This window comes from Theropithecus gelada, chromosome 3 (genome assembly GCF_003255815.1).
Source record: "Theropithecus gelada isolate Dixy chromosome 3, Tgel_1.0, whole genome shotgun sequence".
Classification (NCBI taxonomy): domain Eukaryota; kingdom Metazoa; phylum Chordata; class Mammalia; order Primates; family Cercopithecidae; genus Theropithecus; species Theropithecus gelada.
In genome coordinates this window covers 89,376,988-89,389,643 of record NC_037670.1, presented here as the reverse complement: position 1 = coordinate 89,389,643, position 12,656 = coordinate 89,376,988, and the positions used below count along the sequence as shown (strand labels likewise).

At 43.8% G+C, this 12,656-nt stretch overlaps 1 protein-coding gene and 1 non-coding gene across 4 annotated transcripts in view; one reads left to right on the top strand and one right to left on the bottom strand.

Annotated features, from left to right (window-relative positions):
* IGF2BP3 (insulin like growth factor 2 mRNA binding protein 3) overlaps positions 1-12,656 on the bottom strand; it is a 156,262-nt gene that overhangs the window by 129,753 nt on the left and 13,853 nt on the right. The gene's annotated exons all lie outside the window — the stretch shown is intronic.
* On the top strand, positions 5,900-5,964 carry LOC112621918. Its single transcript, XR_003118844.1, has one exon. It is a non-coding gene; the product is annotated as a U7 small nuclear RNA (small nuclear RNA).

Below are 12,656 nucleotides of genomic sequence, written 5' to 3'. Positions count from 1 at the left end.
AAGTCCACTATTTTAATAGTATTTAACATATCACATTACTGTAATTATTCCCTATCCCACCTTCCAAAGAACCTTTAAAATTGCTTTTTAGGTCAGGTGCGGTGGCTCACACCTGTAATCCCAGCACTCTGGGAGGCCAAAGCGAACATATCACTTGAGGCCAGGAGTTCAAGACCACCCTGGCCATCATGGTAAAACCCCCATCTCTACTAAAAAATACAAAAAGTAGCTGAGCGTGGTAGTGGGTGCTGGTAATCCCAGCTACCTGGGAGGCTGAGGCATGAGAATCACTTGAACCTGGGAGGTGGAGGTTGCTGTGAGTTCAGATTGCACCACTGCACTCCAGCCTGGGTGACAGAGCAAGACTCTGTCTTTAAAAAAAAAAAAAAAAAAAATTGCTTTTTGAAACAGTGAGGTATTTGGGTTCAGTGGCTCATGCCGGTAATCCCAGCAATCTGAGGCCGAAGCAGGAGGATCACTTGAAGCAGGAGCTGGAGACCCGTTTGAACAACATAGAGTTACCATCTCTACTAAAAATTTAAAAAGGAAACAATTAACCAGGTGTGGTCTCAGCTCCTCAGGAGGCTGAGGTGGAAGGATCACTTCAGCCCAGAATTTAGAGGCTGCACTGAGCTATGTTCATACCGCTACATTCCAGCCTGGGTGGCAGAGTGAGACCCTATCTCTAAAAACAACAAATAAAACAGTAAGCTGTGGCGCTAAGTTGTATTTTTTATTAAAAAAAGCATACATTCATAGATGCTCACATATACATGCAAATGTTCCCTAAAGGAACACAATAAACTGCACAGTAGCTGCATTTAAGGAAGGAGAAAAATAAATTATTTAAATTTTGCCACGTGCACTATTTTTCTAAAACCTTCCAAGCTTTTTAATTAATTTAGAAAAAACTACTTTTACTTAGTTCCTGTGGGTGTTTTGTATACAGTATAACTATTACTTAGTTCCTATGGGTATTTTGTATACAGTATATAGTATTACTTAGTATAACTAAGTAAAACTGCTTTTACTTAGTTCCTGTGAGTGCTTTTTGTATACAGAAAACAGCTTAAGATTCCATTAGATTTGTTTCGGTATGTACATTATTCATCAAGAGACCTAAGAATAGATAGGAACGCTGAAGAAGGGTATAACAATGCTTTACCAATATTGTTATAGATAGCACATCAAAATGCAAGAGACTGGGGAAAAATGCATGATCATGAGCTAAAGTTAGACTGGTATGGAAAAAATAACCTGCAGGTGATTAACAATGACCATAAATGACATATACAACATATAATAGTTATGTTTAAGTAGAGGGCAGTATCTGAATTTAAGGCAATGCATCATGTATATGAACAACGAATGACCTTACTTTCACTAGTTGTAAGATATCCCCAGAAAGTATTAGATTTATTACATTTAGGTAGATAAGTCTGTAGTAAGTATAAAGCTGCTCGTCTAAAATGAAGCACAAAACAAATTAAAAGAAAAAATAAAATGAAGCACAAGCAAAGATTTCATCTTTGAAATTAGATGATCATAATCTTTGGACATTAGATGGTCATAATCATCTTTCCATCTGTGCTGAATCACTGCCTTCAGAATACCACCACCATGTTAATACACTTGCCTTTGGAAAACCTCATTTCCACAGTCCGAGCAATAAAATAACAACTGTAACATGTTATAATCTATGCAGTAAGATTCCATGAGTCTAATATTAAAATAAAGTAAATTGGGGAAAGTAAAGTTTATTCCAAATAGTAAGTGTAGACGCCCAGCGTGGTGGCTCACACGTGTAATCCCAGCACTATGGGAGACCAAGGTGGGTGGATTACCTGAAGTCAGGAGTTTGAGACCAGCCTGGCCAACATGACGAAACCTCATCTCTACTAAAAATACAAAAAATTAGCTGGGCATGGTGGCAGGCACCTGTAATCCCAGCTATTTGGGACGCAGGAGGATCACTTGAGTCCAGGAGGCAGAAGTGGCAGTGAGCCGAGATAGCACCACTGCACTGCTGCCTGGGCGACAGAGCAAGACTCTGTCTTGAACAAAATAAAAAACAAATAATAAATGTAGAAAAAACAGAAGTAGAAAGCCACCACCATTTGACAGCCACTATAGTAGCAGTGACAGCTGCTGACAAGAATCATCAATGGGTTTGCTAAAATTAGTGACAGTATTATGAGAGACATAATCTTTACATTGTCTCAAAATATCTCCCCACAAAGTTCTTATTAGGAGGGGAAAAAAAAGTAACTTTATCCTGAAGAAACCTGGCAGACACTACTTAACCAATTGGTCAAAGTTACCACCACTACTGGAACAAAAATCAATAAGCACTATGTGCCTCTAGATGAGATGCACTGAAAGCAGTATCACTTCTGAGGAATTCCATCAAAAATGCCTCACCTGGTGCCAGGCGTGGTAGCTCACGCCTGTAATCCTAGCACTTTGGGAGGCTGAGGCAGGAGGATCACTTGAGGTCAGGAGTTCAAGACCAGCCTGCCCAACATGGTCAAACCGCATGGTGATGCGGTTTTTCAGATTTTAGAATCTATCTAAAAATAGATTCATCCTGCTCATGTCTATTTGTTTTCAGCAGTCCTTAACTATTTATTCTAAATGCTTTATCTTTTTAAAAATACATTTTAGAGAGAGGGTCTCACTCTGTTGCCCAGGCTGGAGGGCAGTAGCACAATCACAGCTCACTGCGGCTCACTAGGCTCAAGCAATCCTCCCACCTCAGCCTCCCAAGTAGCTGGGACTACAGGCATGCACCATCACATTTGGCTAATTTTTTATTTTTTGTAGAGATGGGGTCTCACTATGTTGCCCAGGCTGGTTTTTTTGTTTTGTTTTGTTTTGTTTTCTGAGGTGGAGTCTCATTCTATCACCCAGGCTGGAGTGCAGTGACCTGATCTCGGCTCAGTACAGCCTCCACCTCCTACGTTCAAACGATTCTCGTGCCTCAGCCTCCTGAGTAGCTGGGACCACAGGCACACAACACCACACCCGGCTAATTTTTTTTGTATTTTTGGTAGAGATGGGGTTTTACCATGTTGGCCAGGCTGGTCTTGAACTCCTGACCTCAAGTGATCTGCCCACTTTGGCCTCCCAAAGTGCTGGAATTATAGGCGTGAGCCACTGCATCCAGCCACCCAGACTGGTCTTGAACTCCTGGGCTCAAGCAGTCCTCCGGGCTGCAGTTTCCCAAAGTGCTGGGATTACAAGACTGAGACATCACACCTGGCAATATTTTATCTTTCATACACTTAGATTTTTCTTCTTTTTATTTAGAATTTCTGGCATTTTTTCATTTGCTTCTCTATACCGATTATCTTTTTTTTTTTTTTCTCCATATTGACTTCCCTATTGAGGCTAATATGCCATGGAATTGCATAAAATCCTCACTTGCTCTTGTTATTATGTAAATACATATTTTCTTTTTTTTTTTTTTTTTTGAGACGGAGTCTCGCTCTGTCACCCAGGCTGGAGTGCAGTGGCCCGATCTCAGCTCACTGCAAGCTCCGCCTCCCGGGTTTACGCCATTCTCCTGCCTCAGCCTCCCGAGTAGCTGGGACTACAGGCGCCCGCCACCTCGCCCGGCTATTTTTTTTGTATTTTTTAGTAGAGACGGGGTTTCACCATGTTAGCCAGGATGGTTTCGATCTCCTGACCTCGTGATCCGCCCGTCTCGGCCTCCCAAAGTGCTGGGACTACAGGCTTGAGCCACCGCGCCCGGCCTAAATACATATTTTCAAGAATACCTGATACAGACCACGCACGGTGGTTCACGCCTGTAATCCCAGCACTTTGGGAGGCCAAGGCAGGTGGATCATGAGGTCAGGAGATCCAAACCATCCTGGCTAACACAGTGAAACTCCATCTCTACTAAACATACAAAAAATTAGCTGGGTGTGCTGGCGGGTGCCTGTAGTCCCAGCTACTCAGGAGGCTGAGGCAGGAGAATGGTGTGAATCCGGGAGGCAGAGCTTGCAGTGAGCCGAGATCGCACCATTGCACTCCAGCCTGGGTGACAGAGCGAGACTCCATCTCAAAAAAAGAAAAAAAAAGAATATATATATATATATATGTGTGTGTGTGTATATATATGTATATACGTGATACTTTTTTTTCCCCTTTTCTTTTTTTTTTTTTTTTTTTTTAGAGAGTCTCACTCTGTCGCCCTGGCTGGAGTGCAGTGGTGCAATCTTGGGTCACTGCAAACCTCCGCCTCCCAGGCTCAAGAGATTCTCGTGCCTCAGCCTCCTAAGTAGCTGGGACCACAGGCATGCACTACCACACCCGGATCACTTTTTGTATTTTTAGTAGAGACGGGGGGTGGTTTAACTCTATTGGCCAGACTGGTCTCAAACTCCCGGCCTCAAGTGATCGACGTGGCCACCTCAGCCTCCCAAAGTTCTGGGACTAAAGGCATGAGCCATTACACCCAGTCACTTGATCTAATTTCAAACCACACATTAGAGTGGAGCAGCCATTCTCAAAGTATGGTATAAGGAATCCCTGGCCGGGCGCGGTGGCTCACGCCTGTAATCCCTGCACTTTGGGAGGCCGAGGTGGGCGGATCACGAGGTCAGGAGATCGAGACCATCCTGGCTAACAAGGTGAAACCCCGTCTCTACTAAAAATACAAAAAATTAGCCGGGCGCGGTGGCGGCGCCTGTAGTCCCAGCTACTCGGGAGGCTGAGGCAGGAGAATGGCGCGAACCCGGGAGGCGGAGCTTGCAGTGAGCCGAGATGGTGCCACTGCACTCCAGCCTGGGGGACAGAGTGAAGACTCCGCCTCAAAAAAAAAAAGAAAAAAAAAAAAAAAAAAAAAAAAAAGGAATCCCTGACACACTTTCAGGAAGTCTAAGAAGTTAAGACTATTTTCCTAATAACACTAAGATGTTATTTGCCTTTTCTGCTGTGTTGTATTTGCACTGATAGAGCAAAAGCAATGATGAGTAAAGCTGCTGGTCCTTAGCATGAAGCAACACAGTGGCACTGAACTGTACTAGTAGTCACTGTATTCTTCGCTGGCATTTGCAGTGAAGAATTATGCAAACTGTTTAAAAATGCCCTAATCTTGGCCGGGCGCGGTGGCTCAAGCCTGTAATCTCAGCACTTTGGGAGGCCGAGACGGGCGGATCACGAGGTCAGGAGATCGAGACCATCCTGGCTAACACGGTGAAACCCCGTCTCTACTAAAAAGTACAAAAAACTAGCGGGGCGAGGTGGCGGCGCCTGTAGTCCCAGCTACTCAGGAGGCTGAGGCAGGAGAATGGCGGGAACCCGGGAGGCGGAGCTTGCAGTGAGCTGAGATCCGGCCACTGCACTCCAGCCCGGGTGACAGAGCGAGACTCCGTCTCAAAAAAAAAAAAAAGCCCTAATCTCAACCCTTGAGTATACATCCTTTTATGATCTATATGAAGAAAAGGGAAGTATGCATAAAGCACTTCTGCTACCTATCCCGGCTGTCTGCACAAAAAGCACTGTGCAGTTGTTTGAGGTGCAAGACGAACCACTTACGCACCGTTTCTACCTGAAGGAACTACAAGCAAAATGTAGTCACTTAAAAGCCTGAGTATCTGGCAGATATTTTCTCAAAAAGGAATAAAATGAGTCTGTCACTTCAGGTAAAACTATTTTCCTGAAGTATTTGTTGCCAAATGACTAAATTTGAGCTTTAAAGTAAAAACTAGTATTTTGAAAAGCTTCTATCTATTACCAATAAGCTTTGACAGCCTCCCAATCCTCGTGGATAAAGATCCTTTCCAAGTATAAGAGAATCAATGTATTTTTTTTTTTGTAACAAGTACAAAAAAAATTCACTGATATTTCAGATTCCACAATGAAACTAGCCTTTAAAAAAACACCACTAACTTGGTGTTACAGCTCTTTTAGAATCTGTCCAGCAGGTGGTTTCCCGGTCTTTACCAGTAAGCCCCCACCCCTGCACATCTGCAAAAAACCTACCACTTGTAGCTGGGTGCAGTGGCTCACGCCTGTAATCCCAACACTTCGGGGAGGCCGAGACACAATGATCACTTACTTGAAGCCCAGGAGTTCAAGACCAGTCTATGCAACATAGTGAGATCCTGTCTCAATTTAAATTAAAAAAGGAACTTTTTTTTTTTTAACTCTCCCTTGTCATATTTTGATGTAGGACCAAAGAATATCTGTAATTATTTATACTCCTTCCTTTTCTAACTACATATCCGTATGTGGCTGGATTTTCTTCATATGCTTCAATCAAAACAATACATGACAACAAACTGAATGCAGTAGTAGTTACCAGTTCCCAGTTGCCTCTTAGGCCAAAGAAACTTACAAAAATGAAAAACAGTTCTCTTAAGTTTTTTAGGGCCAGACATGGTGGCTCACGCCTCTAATCTCAGTACTTTGGGAGGCTGAGGTGGGCGGATCACTTGAGGTCAGGGGTTTGAGAACAGTTTGGCCAACATGGTGAAACCCGGTCTCTACTAAAGGTACAAAAACTAGTCAGGTGTGGTGGCACACGCCTGTAGTCCCAGCTACTCGGGAGGCTGAGGCAGGAGAATCACTTGAACCCAGAAGGCGGAGGCTGCAGTGAGCTGAGATTGCATCACTGCATTCCAGCCTGGGCAACAGAGCAAGACTCTGTCTCAGAAAAAGAGTTTTTTAATTGAAAATTTTATGTTAACATGTAATGGGTTTATTATAAAACCTCTATCATTCCAGGAGGCTGAGGCAGAAGAATCGATTAAACCCAGGAGGTGGAGGCTGCAGTGAGACGAGATTGCACCATTGAACTCCAGCTTGAGCAACAATAGCTAACCTCCATCTCAAAAACAAAACAAAACAAAACAAAACAAACCTCTATCATTCCTTATAACTGCTACAAAATATGCCACAGAATATATTGTTAGGGCTGGGTGCAGTGGCTCATGCCAGTAATAACAACACTTTGGGAGGCCAAGGTGGGCAGATCATTTGAGGTCAGGAATTCGAGACCAGGCTGGCCAACATGGTGAAACCCCATCCTACTAAAAATACAAAAATTAGCCTGGTACGCTGGCAGGTGCCTATAATCTCAGTTACTCAGGAGGCCAAGACAGGAGAATCACTTGAACACAGGAGGCAGAGGCTGCAGTGAGCCAAGATTATACCACTGCACTCCAGCCTGGGCGACAGAGCAAGAAAAAAAAAAAAAGGGAATATATGGTTAGAATAGGGTATGTTTTCTTTTTTCCTTTTTTTTGGGTTTTGTTTTTTGAGGCGGAGTCTCACACTGTCGCCAAGGTTGGAGCACAGTGGCGTGATACCGGCTCACTGCAAACTCCACCTCCACTCTCCAAGAGAATGGGTCCACACCATTCTCTTGCTCCCGAGTAGCTGGTACTACAGGTGCCCACCACCACACCCAGCTAATTTTTTGTTTTTAGTGGAGATGGGGTTTCACCATGTTAGCCAGTATGGTCTCCATCTTGTGATCTCGTGATCCACCTGTCTCAGCCTCCCCAAGTGCTGGGATTATAGGCGTGAGCCACCATACCAGGCCAGAACAGGGTATGTTTTCTTTTGATGGCCATTTAGGTTATTTCCTATTTTTAACTATTAAACAATACGGAAAAAACACTTATGTCTTTTTGCCAAGTATGTCTTTGTAACAGAATACTACAAGTGAAATTGCTGTTATGGAGAAAGGCATTAAACATGCCTCAAAGTTACAAATAGTTGAACATTATTTTAAAGTGCTTATTCTTTCCTTTTAAACATGGGTTCCGCCAGGCATGGTGGCTCACGCCTGTAATCCCTAACACTTTAGGAGGCTAAGGTGGGTGAATCACAATGTCAGCAGTTCAAGACCAGCCTGGCCAACATGGTGAAACTCCATCTCTATTAAAAATACAAAAAATTAGCTGGGCGTGGTGGCAGGCACCTGTAATCCCAGCTACTCGGGAGGCTGAGGTGGGAGAACTGCTTGAACCCAGGAGGCGGAGGTTGCAGTGAGCTGAGATCATGCCATTGCACTCCAGCCCAGGCAACAGTGTGAGACTCATCTCAAAAAAAAAAAAAAAAAAAAGAAAAAAAAAAAGTGGGGGCGGGGGCGAGCGCAGTGGCTCACACCTGTAATCCCAGCACTTTCAGAGGCTGAGGCGGGTAGATAACAAGGTCAGGAGATTGAGACCATCCTGGTTAATATGGTGAAACCCCATCTCTACCAAAAATACAAAAATTAGCCAGGCATGGTGGCACAAGCCTGTAGTCCCAGCTACTCCGGAGGCTGAGGCAGGACAATCGCTTGAACCTGAGAGGCAGAGGTTGCAGTGAGCCGAGATCACGGAACTGCACTCCAGGCTGGTGACAGAGCTAGACTACATCTAAAACAAAATACCATGGTTCACCAGGCGCAATGGCTCACGCCTGTATACCCAGCATTTTAGGAGGCTGAGGCGGGCAGATTACTTGAGGTCAGGAGTTCAAGACCAGCCTGGTCAACATGGTGAAACCCCGTCTCTACTAAAAATACAAAAATTAGCTGGGTATGGTAGTACCGGCCTGTAATCCCAGCTACTCAGGAGGCTGAGGCACAAGAATCCCTTACCCGGAAGGCGGAGGTTGCAGTGAGCAGAAGGTTGCAGTGAGCCGAGATCATGCCACTGCACTTCAGCCTGGGTGACAGAGCAAGACTCTGTCTCAAACAAACAAACAGAAATAAGTAAACATGGGTTCTTGCTGTCTTACACAGGATGGTCTCCCAAAGTGCTGGAATTACAAGCATGAGCCAAGCACCCTGGCCTTAAAGCACTTTTAACAAAAAGAAAAAAGGAAGGACTCTTAGTATTGTCTTCCTTTACAAAAATTTCCTTTCTACAACTCAAAGATAGGCAATTACAAAATGTCCCAAACAGTAAAATTAGAGCCAGAGATCTTTTTTGCTTGAAAAGTAGACAATAGTGTTAGTTTCAGATTATCTGTACGATACCTGTTAAAATGTGACGTGTAATATAGTATAACCTAAGAATTCTGTGTTTTATGGACTCCCACCTACTAGAGACCACTTTTACCAATTCCTGCTTGGCAATTTGGATGGAGCTCTTTTACAATACTGCTGGTTAAAACTGTGCTTACAGATGACACAAAGCCATGAGGACTGGGTTGTTTTCCATGACACTTAGTTGAAAGGTATTCTCATTTTAAGTTCTAATAGATACTGCCAAATAGTGTGCCAAGAAATCTTTGCCAATGTACTCTCTAGCTATATGAGTGGCCATGCCTCCACAACCTTGCCAACACCAGATACTGCCAATCTTATTCATTTTTCTCCAACCTCATAGGCAAAAAAATGTCATTATAGTTGGTACTTCCCTAATAACTAGTTAGATTAGGGTTTTGTTTGTTTTGTTGTTGCTTTTTGAAATAAGATCTCACTCTATTGCCCAGCCTGGAGTGCAGTGGTGCAAACCTGGGCTCAAGCCATTCCCCCGCCTCAGCCCCCCAGTGAGCTGGGACTACAGGCACGCACCACCATGCCTGGCTAATTTTTGTATTTTTTGTAGGGACAGTGTTTCACCATGTTGCCCAGGCTGGTCTCAAACTCCTGAGCTCAAGCAATTCACCCACCTCGGCCTCCCCAAGTGCTGGGATTACAGGCATGAACCACCATGCCCAGCCTAGATTGGGTATCTTTTTGTACACAGATTGACTTTTCAGCTATCCCCTTCTGAACTGCCACTTCTCATCCTTTGTCCATTTTTAAACTGTTTAGAATTAGGAATTCATCTCCTGGTCTATTATTTCCCTTAAGCATGATCTCTCTTGTTTAAGATAATCCCATAACTAAACACATTTTAGGGATTCTAAGATCCATGCACCTAGATATAAAACACCAATTCTTAACTTATTCACAGTGCATAACCCGTATTTTACAAAGAAATGTGAAACATTCCTATGTCTCTGTATATACAAAACATAAACCATAAACCATGGGGTCATACAGGAACAGGCACATCCATCCCCCATTTTCCACTGCCACATGGTAAATACACAAACTTATTACTGAGATAATATGACTTTAGTATCAGATAATCCAAGAAGTCCTTTACAGACATTATCATTTAATACCCAATAACCCTCTCCACTAGGTTTTACTATCCTCACTTACAGATTTTAAAAACAGAAATCTCAGAGTTTAATCAGTTTGCACAAGATCACAGGGCTAAGCAAAGGTTCCTGCTGAGGCCTGTGTAGCTCCAAGCAAGATGCCACTGGCCCCCCCACCACTGTGCTGTACTGTTGTCCCCAAGTTTAGGTAGTAGTACGCGCACACAGAAGCGTCTATCACATTTTTCTCCAAAAGTTCATTACATCACTTGGAATGTCTTTAACAAAAATCATATAATACTAGGAGCTTTAACCAGCACCACTGATGACTGTCTCGCCACAGCTAACCTTAAAAAAATAACATGGGCCAGGCGCGGTGGCTCACGCCTGAAATCCCAGCACTTTGGGAGGCCGGGGCGGGCGGATCACGAGGTCAGGAGATCCAGACCATCCTGACTAACATGGTGAAACCCCGTCTCTACTAAAAATACAAAAAATTAGCCGGGCGTGGTGGCGGGCGCCTGTAGTTCCAGCTACTCGGGAGGCTGAGGCAGGAGAATGGCGTGAACCCGGGAGGCGGAGCTTGCAGTGAGCCGAGATCGCGCCACTGCACTCCAGCCTGGGCGACAGAGCGAGACTCCCTCTCAAAAAAAAAAAATAATAATAATAACATGGGCTCAGTCAACCTTATTATAAGATTCCTAGTCCTGTATCACAATTTGCCTTAATTACCCTGTCAGAGGATACCCTAAGAACAGGTGTGAACTCCATGAAATGTTTTGGGAGCATAGCCAGTCCCATGCTTATGAAGTACTGAAGAGGCAAAAAAAAAAGTTCAATGGGATGTCTGGTGAGCGTTTTCCAAAATTAACCTAGGCATCAGTCTTCCATGATATCCCAAATCAGCATTTGCTAAATGGCATGAACTAAACTACTTACCATTCTGGCTAACATGGTGAAACCCCGTCTCCACTAAAAAATACAAAAAAAAAAAAAAAAAAAAGAAAGAAAGAAAGAAAAAAAAAAACAACTAGCCGGGTGAGGTGGCGAGCACCTTTAGTCCCAGCTACCCGGGAGGCAGGAGAATGGCATAAACCCGGGAGGCGGAGCTTGCAGTGAGCCGAGATCTCACCACTGCACTCCAGTCTGGGTGACAGAGCGAGACTCTGTCTCAAAAAAAAAAAAAAAAAACTTAGCTCCTAAAGTCAAACACATCAAGAATGAGAATAATGCAGTCACTCCATCATGCACACAGGCTGCTGTAGCTGCCCTCTTCGCTCAGCCTCAATCACTAACCTGCCTCACACTCCAGCCTCTTTAATCTCAAACAGCTTGTAGTTCCCACACACACCCCAGGATGTTTCACACTTACATGACGTGGCTCCTGCTGTCCCTTCTGCCTCTTCCCTCTTAGGTGCACATGGTTATTAGCCTCTGCCTATTTCCACATCCCTCTCTGAATGTATTCCTCATTGGTAACAGGCTAAGCCTAATAATGCCCCCGCCTCATATGTTTCTGGGGCATCTCACATATACCCTACTTAGAACATTCACAACTTCTCTTTATTGCAGGGATTTTAACCCACCTTTAGGATCACTGCCACAGTAAGCCACCAATTACTGTTGAAAAATAAAAAGAATGTCACCCAGGAACTCAGACAGAACAAAGTGAAAGCCACTGTACTCCATCCATGTCTTTCTGCAGGACAAGGGTCTTACTCTTTTTTTTTTTGAGACGGCTCCCTCTGTTGCCCAGGCTGGAGTGCAGTGACACAATCTCAGTTCACTGCAAGCTCCACCTCCCGGATTCGAGCCATTCTCCTGCCTCAACCTCCTGAGTAGCTGGGACTACAGGCGCCTGCCACAACGCCCAGCTAATTTTTTGTATTTTTAGTAGAGACAGGGTTTCACTGTATTAGCCAGGATGGTCTTGATCTCCTGACCTCATGATCCACCCGCCTCAGCCTCCCAAAATGCTGGATTAGAGGTGTGAGCCACTGTGCCCCACAGGGTCTTACTCTTCTTTCTAGCCCCTGAAACCTAGCATAGAATCAACTATGAGCACAGGCACTTAATCTATGCTTGTGAAACTAAAAATTTACGTAAGGAATTAAGTCATTTCTGAAACTGAAAAAATGCAAAAATAGGTAAACTAGCACACAAAAAATATAGAAACTAAAAATTTCAACTGCACTTAGGAAAAAAAAAACCACATCTGGGGAGAGCTCACTTTTCAACCAGCTTTTTTGTTGTTGTTTTTTAACCACTATTACCACAGGTTCTCTTAACTAGATTCTTTCATTATCTGCCCTGCTAGGACCAAAAGCTGTGTAGCACCTTCTTTTGGAAACTAATTCTTAATCAAATTCCACCTCAAAATGTGGACCTTCTTGAAGTTTCCTCCGCAAGAAACTACTGTTAGTTTCTGAGGTAGGATGCAAAATTTAAGGTGCTAAGTATGGGAGAGCATGAGTCCTAGACATCTTAGCTATAAGGTATCAGAATTTCATCTTTACAGCTTTTTACTTAATTTTTGTATACAAGGGGCACAAATG